The 17,894-nt window shown below is 49.0% G+C and overlaps 1 protein-coding gene across 2 annotated transcripts in view; it reads left to right on the forward strand.

The window, feature by feature from the left end:
• The first annotated feature begins 920 nt into the window (after window positions 1-920).
• The window catches only part of LOC149364973 (uncharacterized), an 80,493-nt gene continuing 63,519 nt past the window's right edge, over window positions 921-17,894 (forward strand). Inside the window, exon 1 of one of the 2 annotated variants that reach the window (XM_089574969.1) lies at window positions 921-1,096. The gene's annotated coding sequence lies outside the window, so the exon portion shown is untranslated. The remainder of the gene's footprint in view (window positions 1,097-17,894) is intronic. The other variant, XM_089574968.1, reaches the window with a different exon arrangement.

The following is a 17,894-nucleotide window of genomic DNA, read 5'->3' on the forward strand; positions in this document are numbered from 1 at the left end:
GCTTTCCGAAAGAATTGGCGACGTTGCGATACTGTAGAAGCGCCCGTGCAGCGATATCTTCTTGCACTTGAGGAACGCTGAGCGAGTCTGAACTTGAACAATGCGTCTCATAGTTTAACGACACTGTTTCTTGCAAGTGACACATAAGCCTTTATGATGAAATGAGCGCCTTATTCTTTGCCTTCGATTTTTTTTTTTTTTTTGAACAGAATAAGAGACAAGAAGAACAGTAAAATTTCTTATGCGATGGTATGCCTCAATGGTTACAAGCTGGTAAAGTGAGCTCTTCCGAGCCTTTCCACTGTGTTACGTCCTAGCCATAAAAACATTGATTGATTGATTGATTGATTGATTGATTGATGGATTGATTGATTGATTGATTGATTGATTGATTGATTGATTGATTGATTGATTGATTGATTGATTGATTGATTGATTGATTGATTGATTGATTGATTGATTGATTGATTGACAAAAGAGTAGAGCAGAAGAGATATTCTTTACAGACCGGGTTCACAGGGATGTTATACCTCTGGCTTCATTTCATGATTAGCCAGCTCCTGAAAGGTGGCCAATCATCGCAGCCAAAGAGACAGCAACTAAGGAATCGGCCATCCACGAGTGGCTTTCAGTGCTCGAACCTTCGTGAATTGGGCCCCATGTTCTGCTTTGCCATTAGAGGCCGATAAACCGCGAGTCCCCGCGATTCACTCCGGCCCTTCATTTATTATTGCTCAGCCGTTGTCGCTTTCCACTATCCGCGTGTTCAAGGAGGGGCGGGGCGGGGTGGGGTCAAGAAGGCGGGTGAAGAAGGAGGGTGGCGAGGTGGTGGTGGCAGTGTTGGGGTCCCGTGGCGTCGTCGGCGGCGGCGGCGCGGCGAGCGTAGTCGCCCCGTCCGCCGCTGGCGGCGGCTGCTTATCGATCGCCGGCTGACGGCCGGGCTCGTCTGTCGGCCGCTCAAATAGGCTCGTCAGAGGCGACGCCGCTCCAGAGCCAGCCCAGGTGCTGATTGAAGACAGGCGCGCGCGCTCAACGCGGCGACGAACACCACGGGCCGGGAACAGCGGCAGCCGGACAGCAGCACAAGCAGCAACAGGTAAGCGCCGCTCCCGGACACGCTGGGCGCCAGCCGCTGCGGATGTGCGCGGCGGCGATTGTGTACGTGTGCACCCGTGATGCTTGGAGTCGCGTTTCATCGAGTTTCGTAGTTGTTAGCAGCTGTCGCGAGTGAAGTGATAAAGCGATGACTTGTTTTACTGGACCCTTAGAAGTTGAGTCAGATTATAACGCCCTCTCCCCCCCCCCCCCCCCCAAAAAAAAAAAAAAAAAAAACAGGCGAAAGTTTCAGGTCGACTGCGTCCTATTAGCGCCGCAGAAAGGCAACTGAGAAAGGCAACACCAGGAAGGTGGGCATCGAGAGAGGCGTGCCAGTGGAGAAACGAAACAGATATTTCGCCAGCGGCAAATTGCATTCTAGTTGTCTTTTGCCATGTACCTTGCAGCTGGCGTTTTATGTAAGCCGACATTGCTGGAGAACAAATGTCACTAGTATTTTCCGTGACCGAACTTGATCTCAATGTTCCACAATGCGCTCATTCCTTATATTTTCCCTTCGTCCTCAGACGTTGAGGGTTCTGAACAAGTGTAGGGAAAAAAATGAGGGAGGGGCAAAAAGTGAAAGTTCATTCGGACGATGGAAGGGATCTTGTGAAGTCAGCGCTGTGCTCGTGTTCCTTTTCCCAGCAATTACTGAATATGAATTTTCTCCTGCAGGCTAAGAAAGTTTGTCGCATTCATATGCGGAAGCCGAAATTCTCGCGCTGTGACCGAGGACAATGTTATTCAAATTAACTTCACCAATAAAGTGGATATGGGAACTAAGGAGCTGTGCTATCGAGAACATGCGCCATTTGTTGTCACGTGATTGGGAAGAGTATCGGAGTAGGCCTCGTCATAGGAAACCAAAGCGTTCGGAAGTTTCCTTTTCGTGTCTCTTTTCCTGCATCAGCCCATCCCCTTTTTTCCTTTTATACACCTTGTTCATTCTCCGTTTATTACATATTTGTAAAGTGCGACAGAACAAAACCTAATCCGTCACTTCAGGCACTATTGCGTGCAAAACGTGTTTGAGGGTGATGAACCACCAGGGAGTGAGCCTGCAAATTGCTTCAAGCGTTACTGTTTTCCACATACAGCCAGCCATAACCCATCACGATGACGAGTGTGATAGTTAAGACTTGTACAATTCTGGCTTCTCTAGAGAGCTGCGTCTACGAAGTATATCCGGGCAAGATTGAATAACGGCACGTAAATGTAAACGGAGTGCCTAAACTTAGCGATAACATATTATTTCAATCGTCAGGACATCATAGCGTATCTGTAAAGCTTTAATGCACCGCAATTATTGTCTGTAATCAGGTACATCGCGACTGTGGAATGAGCTTCGTGGATGTGGATACCTGGTTCGCCGTAGCGCAATTTGCTGTCAGGCGCTTCACTTCGGTCACTTTCTTCAGCAGCCGGCATAAGCTGTGGTAATATATTTCATTTACCTCACATTGCATTTGGCTACTATCGCACCAGATACCAACCCACATAAACGTCATTTTTGCCCCTCGGCATGGTACCACTAAGCGAGTTTGAGAGTAGGTCCCCCATTAGTCACTCGATAAGCAAGATCTGTTTTTCCCAGTATTTTAAAACATCGCACTATTTCTGCATCGCACATGCTGCAGCAATGAAGAACGAGTTGAACAGAAAAGCATTAGTACCAAAACCTCCGCGAAGCCATACATCTTCTGTATATGCGTAATTTGAGGAGAAACAATAACGCGCCAGTCATTCCATTCGAAAGCATCGAGCACCGATAACGGAGAGACCTTGACCTTCCTCGACTATGTTGCGACATATTATGCGCCTGTGACCACCTGATAACTCGCTCGTACGAAAACTACCCGTACCAATTGATCCCTCGTCACGCGCGTCTCGCGTGATCAATTGCAATCGCGCAAATCGCCTGCGTACGCGCGCTTCACTTCACCCCCCCGCTTCGCTGATATCTGCTTTTTGCGTTTCTTGTTTGCGTTTGCCGAGTAAATAACGAAAAACGAAAACCGCAGCAACAACAGTACTGGGATGTAAACACAGAGGAGGGGAAAATGAGAGTAAAGACTGCGAGGATCATCGAGGCCTTCGACCGGGGTGACACGTGACCCCTCACCAGCCAACTAAGCGCGCAGCGTGTTCGACCAAGCAGACTCCGCGCCGCGCTGGACTGAAGCAGCAGCGTGCGTGTCTTGCGGCCATCAGCACGATTACCAACGGCGAGCCGTGGAAACACATCGTCCTGGGTGCGCTGCCGCGCCCCATTACTGTCCTGTCCGTAGTCGGTGCACATACATGCACCGGTTCGATCTGGTACGCTGACCTACCTTCCTAAAGCGGCACATACCGGTGACCTCGACCGGCGTTGCCGAACGCTAAACGGTCTGGGTATCCAACGACGGCGCCTATCGTGGTTGGGAGGGGGCACATCGTTAAGGCTGCTTGCCATTGACCTTCAGGACAATCTCGCTCGTCCAGCGCATATCTTTCCGGCTGCGCTCACAATGGATCGGTCTTGTAAGCAAGAGGTGCGAAGGGTGACCATTGACACGCGGTTGCTGTGCTGAGACCCCGCTGGAGTCGCTCGGGGCAAGAAATTTAGGGCAGCGCTCTTTTTAATGCAGACCCGCAAATCACCTGTTTAACTCGCGATTTCACGTGACATAATGCACATTAACGAACTTGCGGAATGAGAGACGGAAGAAAGAAAAGACAGGAGCGTTTACCCAGGCGTGACGTACGGTAATCTGCGTTGCACTAGGGGAGAGCTGCGGAAAAAGCGAAATAGAAGAGAGTAAGAAAAGAAAACAAACTCTCAGCGTGGCTTCAGGTGGCCTCTCAAGCCTTTGGACTTGATATACACCGGGCGTATCCTCGTCAGACCCGAGGAAAAGCTCGGCTTGTCAGAGATCATTCAAATATATTTCTCAAGCCTCTCTGCTGCCATCAATGCACACAAAAAATTTTCAACCCGTAGATTCAGCTGCTCGTCCTCTGTTACTTTTCTCCGTGCTCTCTGCTACGGGCCTCTTGCTTATAAAAAACACGCAGAAACATGTGTTCGACTAACGTTTATTTAAATGGACGCACGCAAAGTGCGATTTTAAATTAAATTTACAAATAGTCTCAAGGTAAAGGATGAGACACTTGGGTGCTAGCAGAAAGCTGATGGACAAAGCTAGCAACTTATAAAACTGCAGTAGCTGTACGGACACTCCGAGAAGGTGGGGGATGCTGTGAAGTGCGATAACTGTCCGTCAGTAGAGCCACCTTCGTAACCGGTGACACCAGGAAAAAGCAGTGAATACGATAGCGTGAACTTAGGACGGTCTACTGGCAGCCTAAGTAGAGTATGCAGCCGCCGCTCCATGCATACACCATGTCGCGGCCTACTATAAACTCGGTGGTAATCTGTTATAATTAACTCAATGTAACTGATCGAACACAATTAAAATATCTGCAGTGTATTCAAGGGGTGAAAGCGAAGAAATTTTTGTGCTGTTCTCACCTTTCATGCAAATAGACTCGCGCATGTGTTTGCGACTCCGAAGTGTAAAATGAAAAAAAAACTCACACTTTCTCTTTTTCTCCTCGTACATAGATCATTAAAAGATCTTCATTTCACAGACACGTAAAAAAAAAAGGAATCTCGCCCAAGATGGCGCGCCGCTCTGGAGCTCTTCCGTCTGCAACGAGTCCCGCACGAAAGCGCGCCTACGCACTGCCCCCCCCCCCCCTCCCTCCCCCACCCCTCATCCGTGTCCCATACAGTGCCCACTTGGCGCCCATACATGAAAGCGCCGCCATCGCTAATTGCCGGTGCAGACGGCGCTCCATTTCCGAGCCTCGCCGCTGGCATACACACCTGGCTGGCCGAAAAGGAGGCGTATACGTAATAAGAAAAGAAGCGCCAGTGGCGTAACCCGACGCCAAGCAAAAAGCGAGCGGGCCCGAAAAAGGGCACCTTCGACGCTGGAAGTTATCGCCGCGCCGGTGTATGTGTGTGTACAGGCGCGTATATGGCCACGGGCCCCGGGCTCCATTACCGGAGGCCGGAACCCCCTTTGATGACATCGTTTTCATCCGCTTGCCCGGCCCGCCTCCACCGCCGGCCTTTGAGGTTGGACCCCGTGCGTCCAGCGTCGAACCTCCGAGTCGTTAATCTCCCATCGCCGAGCTTGGACCGGAGGAGGTTGGCCGCGCAGAAGGCGGTCGACGGGCGCTCATCCTTCACGGGCGGACGAGTAGCGGAAGAGGCGCGTTTCCTACCCGAAAATTCGCCGGGTGGGCGTATATGCCTCGGAAGAAGTTGGGCTTTTGTTTTCTGAGCGTGAAATGCTTACATCGAGGCTTTGACCGCGGTTCCAGCCGATCTTTCGATCACAGTGTCCCTCCAATGCGCTTCTTGAAAAACATGCTACACTGGCCTCCATTGACTCTAGATGATGAATGAAGTCCAGTGACAAAGACAAAGAACTCACCTAAGGACCATTCTTTCGATGGCACGACAGCACCAGCAACGGATCTGCATTCATACACCAACAATTAATGACTGAATTTCTAGGTGTGCCAAAATGTTTGTGCCTTGTGTTCGTTCCTTTGTCAACGTCCTGTGTGATGAGCGCTGCGCGAGGTCATCAAGATTCGATTGTCGCACTTTCTAGCCTTCATCCCAACGTAGTTACGTTTCGTGCCGCTGCTGTCGCCAACGGACGAAGCAACCAAAAACTATGCACTGTCAGTCTAGGTAGGAGTCGAACCTTCGATCTGTCTTTTGGCAAAGACCGCTCTCTCTACCAGTTAAGTCTGAGCCCATGACTTTGAACGGGCCGCGCGGTAGGCGACAAAAAAAAAAAAAACGAAGAAGTCTATCGGACTTTGCAACGGCAAAAACAGTGCATTATGCAGACGATCACACGCAGTAGGTAGGTACGATTGGTGTCTATCTCTCAAAGAGAGTAGGAAGATGACGTTGTCATGAACCTCATGATACTGGACAACTATCCACGCGCTTCCACTAGTACGTACTAGTTATTTCAACCTCCGGGTAGGAGATATGTTCTTTTCTGTTTTTCCCCTAACGTCGGGCAATGTCGAAGCCAAAAAGTTCATTTGAACTGCGCGCAGTTCACAAGGTGGCAACCAAAAGGCATCCAGGAACGCCTGGCAAAGTATCGGCTCCCCTCCAACTTTCTCCTTGCACTCAACTCTCGGAGTAGTTTGCAGTGCATTTTAAAACAAATATCGTAAAAGGCGCAGAATACGTTTATAAAATGCAATGCACTTATGACTCTTTCATACCGCACACATACGAATAAAAAACAGAAAATTACTCGGAACTAACGTCAAATAAAACAATATGGTTGTGGTAAATTAATACATGTAATATCAAGTAATTGAGATAAAATTATGGAGAGCATAATTACTCACGTAAGCCATAACTAAGATCGCAGATTTAACCCATTACTCAGGGTAGAACACATAGATAATGCTGAAACTTTCTAACAGAGATTCGTAGACGCAAAATATTTATCTTCAGAGCCAATTAAATACGGAGTTTACATTTTCTGTTGCCATCGATAAACTTGATGCTGTATCGTGCTCATGAAGTCTTGACTCAATAGCTTGCAGCCAACGTTTTCTTCATCGACCTGCTGGCGCATATCGATAGAGCAAAGTTATTTTAAAGCTGTCGTCCAACTTGCCATCTGTACACGTGATGCGCGAAATCGTTTGTTGGCGTGCATAGCTGCCGTCACAAGGATAAGCAAAGCGCGCATTCTGTTGAGGGCAGGCGCGATCCAAGGCTCGACACACAAGGGGACGGCGCTCACCGCGCGAAGCACTGCGAACTTGGCAAATATGCTGTGGTAGCTGCAAATATGAAAAAGTAAGGCGCATAGCAGTTTCTCTTGTTTTCTACTATTCTTCGTGTTGCATTAAATAGCTATAAAGTGTGTGTCGCAGTTGCCACTGGCGCGTTGTAGGTTATAAATTATAATGAACGCGACTGTATACAGCTCTTCGTCAGCAGAAGGGGCTGATAGGAGGCAAGTGTTTTACAGCTCCACATACATGTTAGCATAGAGATGCGGATTATGGTATGAGCTATAACAACAGCGACAGTAAAAGTAGTAAAATTTGGAGCTAAAGCCCATCTATGTAGAATTGGTCCTTCTCGACTTTACATTCATAGATCCCCGGGAGCCTTCATACTAAGCTGAGTTACGAAAAAAGCAGAGGTTAAAAACGTCTAAGGTGATTGCTAAAGAGTTTGTGTATATGTACACACACACACACACACACACACACACACACACACACACACACACACACACACACACACACACACACACACACACACACACACACACACACACACACACACACACACACACACACACACACACACACACACACACACACACATATATATATATATATATATATATATATATATATATATATATATAGTGCAGATTTTATTTCCCGTGCCTTGCAGACTTGTGTTTTGTACTGTTGTGTAAAAGTGCCAATTACATGTTGTCTGTTGTCGTTAACGTGCAGTTTATAGCAAAATACTCAATCTCCTCCTGGAATACCCGCTTCTTGTTTCACACTCCTTGTTGCGTTACAAAACCTTTGCCGCTTAGTTCGTACACATTTTGTTTCAGTGCCAGGTGCTCACTAATCTCAGGCTGGAATGTTTGTTTCTTTTTTTTTCCCAGATAAGATGCGGAGAAGAAAAGGTTTCGTGAATTTTTCGAGAGCACGCAAGCTCATGGGAGCGCTGATCATTATTGTCTTACACGCAGCACACAATGGAGTGCGAGATTGAGTCCGAATCGAATTCAGGACGCGACACAATGTGCAGACAATGCACTGGCGAGCGGGGTCCACATATATATATTCGTGTATACACACTCGCCGGGTACGTATTCATTCGCCGCTATAGCCGTCGTTTCTTCCGCGTCGGTGAATTCGTAAAGCCTTTCCCTCCCCCTCTTTCCACCTCCTTTCCTCCTGCCGGCCTCTGCGTTCGGATGGGCTCCGGCCGCAATGGGACACCACAAGGGGGAAGAGAGAGGAGGGACCTTGCGCGTTCGCTGGGGCTCCTGCAAAGGGGATTTCGAAGCGGACAATGCCAGGGAGCTGCATCCTCAGCTATATTTTATCTCAGTATTTCCTTGCAGCACTACAAAAGCTGCGATGAGTGCGGTGGTGACGTTCTGATCGACGCTACGGAATGTAGTGCCAATATAAAATGAGTATACCGACACATGGGAAAGCGCGCTTTGAAGTGCACATGCGCCAAACGCTATTCCAAATCGATTCCAAACGTTATTCCAAATAACGTACACTCGCATTACGTACGCTATTTCCCAAGTTTAGCGTGCGCGACTCTTGCGTACGCTAAAATAACGTTTCCAGCATGGCGACCCACCTCGAAGCAGGAATCATCGCTTCGGAGTGAAGTCGTCGTTGTTAATGCTGTTTGCAGTACGTTCACTGGTCATAAATCGGGCTTTCGTCTTACCTGATCTCATCTAGATTAGAATCTATGAGTGATAAATTTGCTTTCTTTTTTTTTTTTTTCGAGTGAAGATTCTGCTGTTCAAAGGCCTAGAGAAGAATGTCGGCTTGTTGGCAGAAACGGTTGTAATGCCATGAAAGGTTATGCACAAAAAAAGACGACAAGAAGACAGAAGACACGACAGGACGAGCGCAACTAGCCCGCCAACATCTCTTACAGAAATGGTTTCTGCTCTAATAACCAGGTGGCACCACTAGGATAAAGTTATCGTTGCGTCCGTTTGCATACGCTCAAATAAAAGTGTGCGTGACACAAACAGCGTAACTTCCCGCCAAATGGTTCCTTTTGGCGTACAAGCCTGAATATGTAGACAGCGTCTGTTTATACTATTTTCCAACCATATCTATACATACGCTGCGAACAGACGCCAAGCAGACGACGAGGCGCGAAGGAACACGTTTAACGCTCTCTCTGATTGGCAGAGGAAGTCTCTAGCTTCCATAGTGCTGCAAGGAACTTATGAGATGGAGTATACACGATACGCGCGCACCCGCTGGTAACTCGCTACAGTGGGCAAGTACCATGCAGCCGTGGATTAGTGCAGATATCGGCCTCCAGCTGAGCAAAAATAAAAAAAGAAAGAAAACAGTTCATGAACATCGTGCCGCAAACACCTGTATATGGATTCGACTGTTGTAGAAAAGAAATGGGAAGCAAATGTGAGGACTGTTGGTAGTCACAGAAGGAAACATATTTCGCAAAAGGAGCATATAGATACACTGACTACGTTGACTCTGGTACGGTCCCTTCTCGTTCTTTATTTCCGATGCAACATATGATCAATGCTCCTCCAGTGGCTAGTTGTTTTAGCCATATTTATGAGCAAAATTTTTAAAAATATAAAAGAGCAGTAGAGACTACTAGCCCACATAAAAAAAGCTTCGGGGCCTTCTCAACCACATTCCTAGAGAAGAAATTGCGATAGCGTTCAGGTTGTCTGCTATGGTTCTAACAGTGAGTGGCTAATGTTCTTTCGATTAAATTTTGGTCATCAACTCTCCCAGTCGCATTCAATGATCCCCGGGAGTCCTCGTACCACTCCTGGCGCAGTGGTACAGCGGCTAGGCGATGCGCCACCACCCCGGCAGCACCACGATGGGCAGGCAGCAGTTGCACGGATTTTGTTTGAATTAATTTCCTTACCACGTGCCACGTGAAGCAGGTACATAACAATCCGTTGGGCAGGTTTTGATGACGTCACGAGGACTCGTGACTTTTTTTCACCAATCAGAGAATCTTGTGACAGACAAGCCGGATTTTTTTTTTTTTTGTTATGAGACGACAACCTCAATTCAATTAAAAAACTGAGGAGGTTTCAGAATAAAGAGCATATCGCCAGCTTTATACGCCTCAGAAGTCACAATCCTCACAGTAAAACATCAGTGAAGCCCTGAATCAGAGTGCATTTTTTTGACGCATGCCCCTGCAGAGAATTCCATAACTTGTAAAGCGCGAAAAATAAAAAAAATATATAAGAAGAAGAGAAAGACAAAGTGCAGAAGGCAAACAATCCGGTGTTCTCTGAAGCCATACACCAGCAAAATTTTGAGGTCACGCTTACGGCATCAAAAAAGCGAAACACAGCGTCTACGTCACTCCTATCTTGCCTCAGCAACGCACGTGGTCTCTAACACCAGGACATCCACTGCACGGGCTTCTCGGAAGGACGTCCACCCGGCTATGGGCGCCGTCAGCTCGATTTAGAATTGTCCCCCGCTGGAGTGGAAGGAACAATGGAAAAATGAAAGACGCTGAGTGCTCGTCATATCTCCCCGTAGCTGAATGACACGCGCTGACCGGAGCTGATTGTCGCGATCCTGGAGGGGGACCTTCGAGTGCTTCGTTGTTGTCGTTATCTCCTTAATGATAAGCGTTGCATCCGCTCCGGCCAAATCACAGCTGCGTGACCTGGAAATTTTACGATACATGTGTGAAGAGGTAGCTTCCATGTCCGTGTCACCTCGCAGCTCATTTACTGATTGATCGCGCCACTTGTTTGTGCTTTTATGGCATTACTGCCATCACGTGCTTACAAATTACAAATCTGTCCGCCAAGTGTCGTGTGATGCCGCCGCTCTCCAGAAGGCCTCGAACCGTGAGAAGACCACGCGACAATAGAAGGAAAAAGCGACGGCGAAACGCTATTCAAAGCCGCAACGCGAAGGTGATCGCTGTAGCAGCGAAATGCGCAACCAATATTGCTAACGTAGATTTGTCGCATCATCTCGTACGATCATTGCTACATGCCTACTTAGAACCGGATGTTGTTGTTTTTCTGTTGTTGTGGGATGGAGTCTTCGTCATATAATATTCTGCCTAACCGCCTCGTCTGGCTTGTATTTAGAACGCAAAGCCTTTCCGCGATGCAGGCAATTTCAGTGTACTGTGCGAGTGACGCAAGAGATGTGATGTAATCGTGGTCTGTTGTGTCGTAATAATACAGGCCGACAGAGCAACGTTTCTGCTGTCCCTCCGCCATGGCTGGGTATTTCTTTCTATTATTATTCTCCATTTCAGAACCTGTGTGCGTCATTAGACTCCCTGCTTAGGCAACCCGGTGTCCTGCCCTATTATCTCTCTGTGTCTACAGATCACATGCCAACAAACCGCGAAATGACGTCAGAGAACGAGTGCAAATATGTCCGCAAGGAGTTTGTTTTCGATACTAGAGCGATGTATGGGGGCGTTGCGTGACTGTATACAGCGACTTAAAGCTGACTTGTGATGCGCGTGATATTGCATGGTTATTGTAAATCAAACACAAAGCGTTCTGCGCCTGTTTTGTTTCTAATCTTTTATATTTTTGTACATAACTCCACACTATCATTCACACTAGCCAACACGTCGGCCAACGCACTGTATGATTACAAAAGCCGTAGCCCTGCAACGAATGTTGTGAACTCATGCCTCAGGCGTTCGCACTGGTGTTTGCAGTGTGTCATGTACATTCATCTCAAACACAACGAACACTGTGAACGCTTTACTCCCGTGAGCTCCTAACGCTCGCCCCAACTGCAACGAAAGTTGGCGCGCAAAAGTTCGGATCCGGTCTTCGCAAAAATATGCACACGCATGACCACCCACGTGACCACATTCGCCCCTCCCCCAGCTTCCAACTTCGAACAAACGTATATGGGTCGAAATTTGCGAGTTCGCGAGGGAATCAAGAACAAAGTTTTTTACGGCGTAGGCAACGACTTCTGTCAACCCAGTAACCCTTAACTGCCACAATACCGCGTTATCGCCTGTTGCCCACGCATTTCCTGTAGCTTCGCCCGTGTCCGACACCTCGACAAAGACGCTAATGGGCGCGTGCTCGGTCGTGGATCTCTCCCAGCTTCTCGTGCCGTAAGCGTCCGCCGCTTATCTTCGACGTGCGTCAAAGCAGCTCGCTCTGACGTCCGTAGTGCCCTATACGGGAATATCGGCCCGAAACAATGGAAGATCGCTTGCCTCTCCCCTGTGCTTCCAGCTATCCTCTTGCCCTCTCTTATGTATCTATTTGCTTGCCACTCAGCATTTACGCGGAGATGCGCTTTAAAAGCGTGGGGACGTGCGAATAACATCGGACGTGCGTCTAACTTCGGCCGAAGTTGGGCTGTGTGCATGCGACAGTCGAGATAAGCTGCTGTCGACAAGCCAACACCAACGCGCTGGCTGTGAAGAATAAAATTATAGAAAGTGGGAGAAAAAAAACGCATTCACTTCGCGCCCTGTCCGGCAATCTAATTTTAGACTGACTAAAAAGAGAAAAGCGCTTCGAATGTTCTTTACCACAGCGAATATGGCGCTGAGTAGCTGTACCGCGCATTACATGGACTATAAACATCATACAGTTTGCCTGCACTTGTTAATTTAATCATTGTCACTGCATGACAATGACCTTCCCACGAATGTTTAATCAGCCCTATCCACCAGCTGCGGCTTCGCTGTACGAGCAAATTTCTTCCTTCGCCCAAGTGCTTGGGGATCAAGAGATGTTAAGCTAGTGCTCATTTTTGAGGCATCAAACATGCCGAAACGTGTTACGAGGTATCTACAAGGTGCTAAAGTTAGGGCCACATTTCAACATAAACAAATGACCGAAGAAGTTCCCCACCTTTCATTAGTAGATAGAGTTCCTTCCGCATGTTCCAAATACGCAGGCGCACCACGGGTGCACCGCAGGCAAGTACGCAAGCTGGAAAATGCCACAGCGAAAATTTGAGCACGATTGCGCCTCTGGTTTTATTTCCTTTCCAATTTATTTTACACCTATGTATTTAATAGGCTACGCGGACTGGCTAAGGAATTGCGTTTAATTTTTTAATTAGGTATCATTGGAATAGCATGCGGCGTTAAAGTCCTGAATAGATAATATTATTTGATATCATTATTGTTCCTGTTCTGGTCCAGAATAAAAATTACATTGATCTATCAATTGATTGATTGATTGATTGATTGATTGATTGATTGATTGATTGATTGATTGATTGATTCCATAGATTCACTCGATCGATCTACCATTCGATTTACTAATTTCCAAGATGTTTGTAGCCTCATTTCGTTCGGCCTGTGATGCAGAAACCGTCAGCGAAATCATGTATTTCTGGTTGACCTTTGCCTGTAAATCTGGATATTCGAACTTTTCTTTACATTTACATATGTGGAAACTTCCGGCGCACACTCCTTATTTTTATGTTTACCTGTGGCTTGCAAATAAAGGCCCTCTTCGTGCTGAAACAGGTAGGAGCCTAAGCAGTTCCGAGCCAACGTATATATCGCTGTTTTCTATCAAGACTTGTTGTTGCTGTTGTTGTTGTTCCTTCCCGTACCGACGAACTCAGACAATAACCGGGTCCCTGGACAACTCGGTTTGCGAACAGCGTCTTCCATCCGACATCTCCGAACACAGCTGAAGTGGACGAGCATGCGAATCGAATTGAGGCATATATACAACAGGACGAGGACGGACAAGCGGGTATCAGCATGCACTGGTGAATGCAAGGTGCTGCGCAGGTGGATAAAAACAAAAGTAAAACAAACGTGTAGTGCGCGCGCGGTGTTCACGATCGCGTCCATCTCCTACGTACGAGGTCTTGCTCAAGCAGACAGCAAACAGAGGAGACCGCCGCGTGGTACTGACTCCTAAACAGGCGAGGTGTGGGAGGTGCGCGGTACCTCTGCAGCGCGGATGGGTTCGTGTCTATGCACCTGGAAAGGTGCATTTCCCTAACCATATACGCACTGCCGCAAACACCGGCAACAAGAGAGCGCCCCTCGCTTGGAGCCTCCTTGAAGCTGCCCGCTGTATAAGTGGCTCCAGAGCGGCAAGGTGTGCATTATAGTCGGCTCTGCTGTCACGACGAAGCAGCAAGTGGGGCGGAAACCGGAAGAGTCTCTGCGGGGGAAACAATATAGGAGTGGAACGGCGGGTGTCGAAGGCGCCAGCGTCTGCTCCTCGAAGCGCGGCTGTCCGAGACACTCCTCCTGCTCGCGCGGCCGTGTCGTCCGGAACCGAGAACTTGTCCTCCTTTGTTTGTCGACTCCGCATCTGGGGACCGCTGAAGCAGCCGACTGCTGCTAGCAAGCCGTTTGTTTTTAGCTTGCTTGTTTGTTCAACGCTCCAAGTGAGTGCGCCTGGCGGACGACCAGCAACTCCCCGATGCGATAAGCGCCTGTAAGCCTAGCGACATGTGATACGGAGAGAATCACCTTGAGGACAGCATTATGCGAAGTAAAACACACACACACACACACACACACACACACACACACACACACACACACACACACACACACACACACACACACACACACACACACACACACACACACACACACACGCACGCACGCACACACACACACACACACACACGCACACACGCACACACACACACACACACACACACACACACACACACACACACACACACACTGCGCGATGTCAGTGCACGTTAAAGAACCCCAGGTGGTCGAAATTTCCGGAGCCCTTCCCTACGGTGTCTCTCATAGCCTGAGTTGCTTTGGGACGTTAAACCCCAATAATCCAAACCAACCAAACACGCGCGCACGCGCACGTGTGCTCATTTGGTAACCATTCAGACAATCAACCGATCAGTCAGCCAGTCAAACTCATCGATAAAACTGATTAATGGTCGATTAGTCAATCAGGCATCAGTCAAAAGGCCGACCATTCGCTTGATAAATCAATCATTTAATCAGTCATCCGCTTCAAACCGTAATACCTTACTGGGGATGGTGCCCTTTGCTGCTGAAAGATACGTACTCCCTCTGAGCGGTGTACCCTACATACGCCCTGGTGCATGATGCGCTGACGCGCACAAATGCTTCTACACGGACGCCTATCTGGCGATCAACACAAGGGCGGAGCGCTGCCCTGTCTCGTGGTCTCCCCTTGTCCGCTGGTTCAGCTCGACGCGCTTCTCTCAAGCCGACGCGCACGCACGAACGCGACGCACGGCGCAACAGGCGCCGCACATTCGCTCTGCGGCGGGCTGGCCGTAAATGTAATCCGACCAAACAAGCGCGCGCCGTTTCTTCGCTCCCGCGGCCGAAGAAGCAAGGACGGCCTCAGGGACAGAGCAGTGCGCCCGAATCTGATCAATAAATCAATTTCGCGCCAGGCGTCAGCGGCAGTCGTGCCCGGAGAGGGACCCCCCTCTCGGCAAAGACGACGACGGGCCGCGACTTGAACGGCTCGGGGACAGGGGGGAAAAGACAGCGATCCAGCAACAACCCTTCGGCAGCTCCGACTGCCTGCGCCAGCGCGCACGGGCACGTGGGGTGTGCGTCTTGGTGGTGTGTCCGTCTGTGTGCCTGGCCTGCCTGCGAGGCTGATCGTTTTTGGAAGCGACCCTCACCGCGGAAACCGGCTAGCAAAGCGAACGTGAGTGAAAACTTGAGCTATCGCGTGTAACACACGACGAGGACATCGGAGGGGCCCTTGTGCAATCGTCGCAGAAATGACCGTTGAGAAGCTGCGTCTCCAAATGGGAGCCTGAGGAGCAAGATATCAGCCGACCCTCTTCGTTCGTTTCAGGCATAAACGACACAAGGGCACGCGGACAGGGTGTATACGAGCCACCTATAATTACGAGTGCTCACGAAGAGAAGCGCAAAATTCAGCTGTGCTATGAAAAGGCCAAGGACACCCCACCCTAGACCCTGCAGAAGCATAAATAAGAAAATAGGGTAATGTATGTCCTATAAAGCGTGTGTGTATGGCGACTCTAGCGGGTCCAAAGTTTCGTGTACGTACATCGCTCTTTTTTCAAACCCCAGCAGTGACAACTGAAAAAGATGAACGACGTCTAATGGAAGGCAGCATTCTCGCGTAGACTCTCCCATCGTAAATATCAATTATTCTTCGTAAACAGCGCTCTGACATAAATTCTAATTCGCACTCCGCGTCTCTTGATCCTGCATCTCAGGCCAAAACATTTCCTCTCCTTTCTTGCCTTGCTTCCTGCCATTTTTAATGACTTCCCGGGGGAGACTGTATACATTTTACAACATGATCAGCGCCCACCTTTCTTTGTGATTTCAGCTGCCGCAAAAGCAAATAAGGAAAAAAAAAACTTAGCTTAATGCGACCTTTGCTTCGCCTTTTTTCTTTTCACCTGAAATCCAGATACAGAGAGGGCCTTGCTTGACAGATGGGGCACAGAGAAATGGCTCGTAATTACTTCCGCGATCATGAGAGAGACCTAGGCGGCAAGGAAGTGAAATTGCACGGGTCAGTCTGCACGTGCAAACAAATAGAGCCAACCGTTAACGTTGCTCTTCAACTGAAACTTTCTTGAGGTTCCATGGTAATAATCTCGAAGGTCGTCCTAACACAGCTGCTAAAATGTAAAATTCCGCTCTGGCGCGCTCGCTCTGACAGCCACGTTTGCGGGCGGGCGGGCGTGCGTGCGCAGTGACCGACGAACTGGATATGGCAAACATTAAAAACTGTTCCGGAATATGGCGGAAATGAACCGCGGGGGCGCTTGATGAGAAGCTGCGAGCGCGCGCAGCAGCGCTCGGCCGAGGAAGCTGAAAACGGAAGTAAAGATGTAGAGACTCCTGGTGGCAATTTCGATTACTTTTACTAGACAGAGTGTGCATGTGTGTGCGTGAGTGGCCTGAGCTTGTGTGTATGCCACCGCGAAGTAATTTTTGTTCGAATAATTTTTAAAAGAGGGCCAAAGTTTTCGTGCGCTTCGCGAAGGTGACAGACGGCCAGGTCTTTAATTTCGGGATGCGAGTCGTGTCCGCAGGAGACAGAGAGAAAAAGGGTAAAAGAAAGACGCTGGTTTTCAGCCCCGTCTTGTTCCTTAAATACGTCACACGAGCACATAAACTATACCTGAATAACAGCGCTGTAAATTCAAAAAGGGGAAAAAGAGAAGAAAACACGAAGAGACGGAGTCGATAACACTGCTTAAGAGCAATATTGAACTATGACAAAAAAAAAAATTCCAGCGCCTTCATATAAGCCCCAGCTCAGCCTCAGCCGCCGCGTGTTTGGTGAGAAGGTGCCCAGGAGCAGCAGCAAGAGAGCCGCTTCCTGCGACTGCGGTAATTACAAACCTGTCTCCGCTGTCCTCGTGGAAATGCCCGCTGGCATTACGGGCCCGCTCGCGGCCGCATATACCTTACAGCGCGCGAGCCACCGCGGGTACGCGCTCGGGTCTCGCAACGTCAGACAGGTAGATGTGCACCCGAAACCCAGCCGGCGGAACACCGCGGAGTGCCCGCAAGGGAGAGGGGGCAGGCGTCGCCGCCTTAGTCAGCGCTCTCGGCCGTAATGGAAACTTAATCCCTTCGCCCGCCTCATCCGCCGTTCATTACAAGGTGCGGTGTTCGTGTAACACGGGGTGTCGTGTCGAAGAGGGCGAGAAGGGAACAGTGGCGTTTGAGGGGAGGAGGAACTACTGGAGCGTCGGTGGAGTTAGGTGCGCTGACAAATCCCTTCTGGAAACTGTGCTATTTTGCACGACGCCGGTCGAGCTTTGCCGCAAGACAAATGCGTCGTGCGGCGAAGTCGCCGAGCGCTGTGGCCGAGTTTATTAACAAATGGGCTTTACTCAGCGAAGCGCGTATTAAGAATGCCGTGACCTTTGACGCGAGTTCGCGAACGGAAACGAGTAGATCTGTTTAGCCCCTCTGCTCCGAGGATGTGCCAGTTGGCTTATCGGCGCTGACGTGG

The sequence above is a fragment of the Amblyomma mixtum genome, chromosome 2, assembly GCF_055824585.1.
Source record: "Amblyomma mixtum isolate Tamu chromosome 2, ASM5582458v1, whole genome shotgun sequence".
NCBI classification, from domain to species: domain Eukaryota; kingdom Metazoa; phylum Arthropoda; class Arachnida; order Ixodida; family Ixodidae; genus Amblyomma; species Amblyomma mixtum.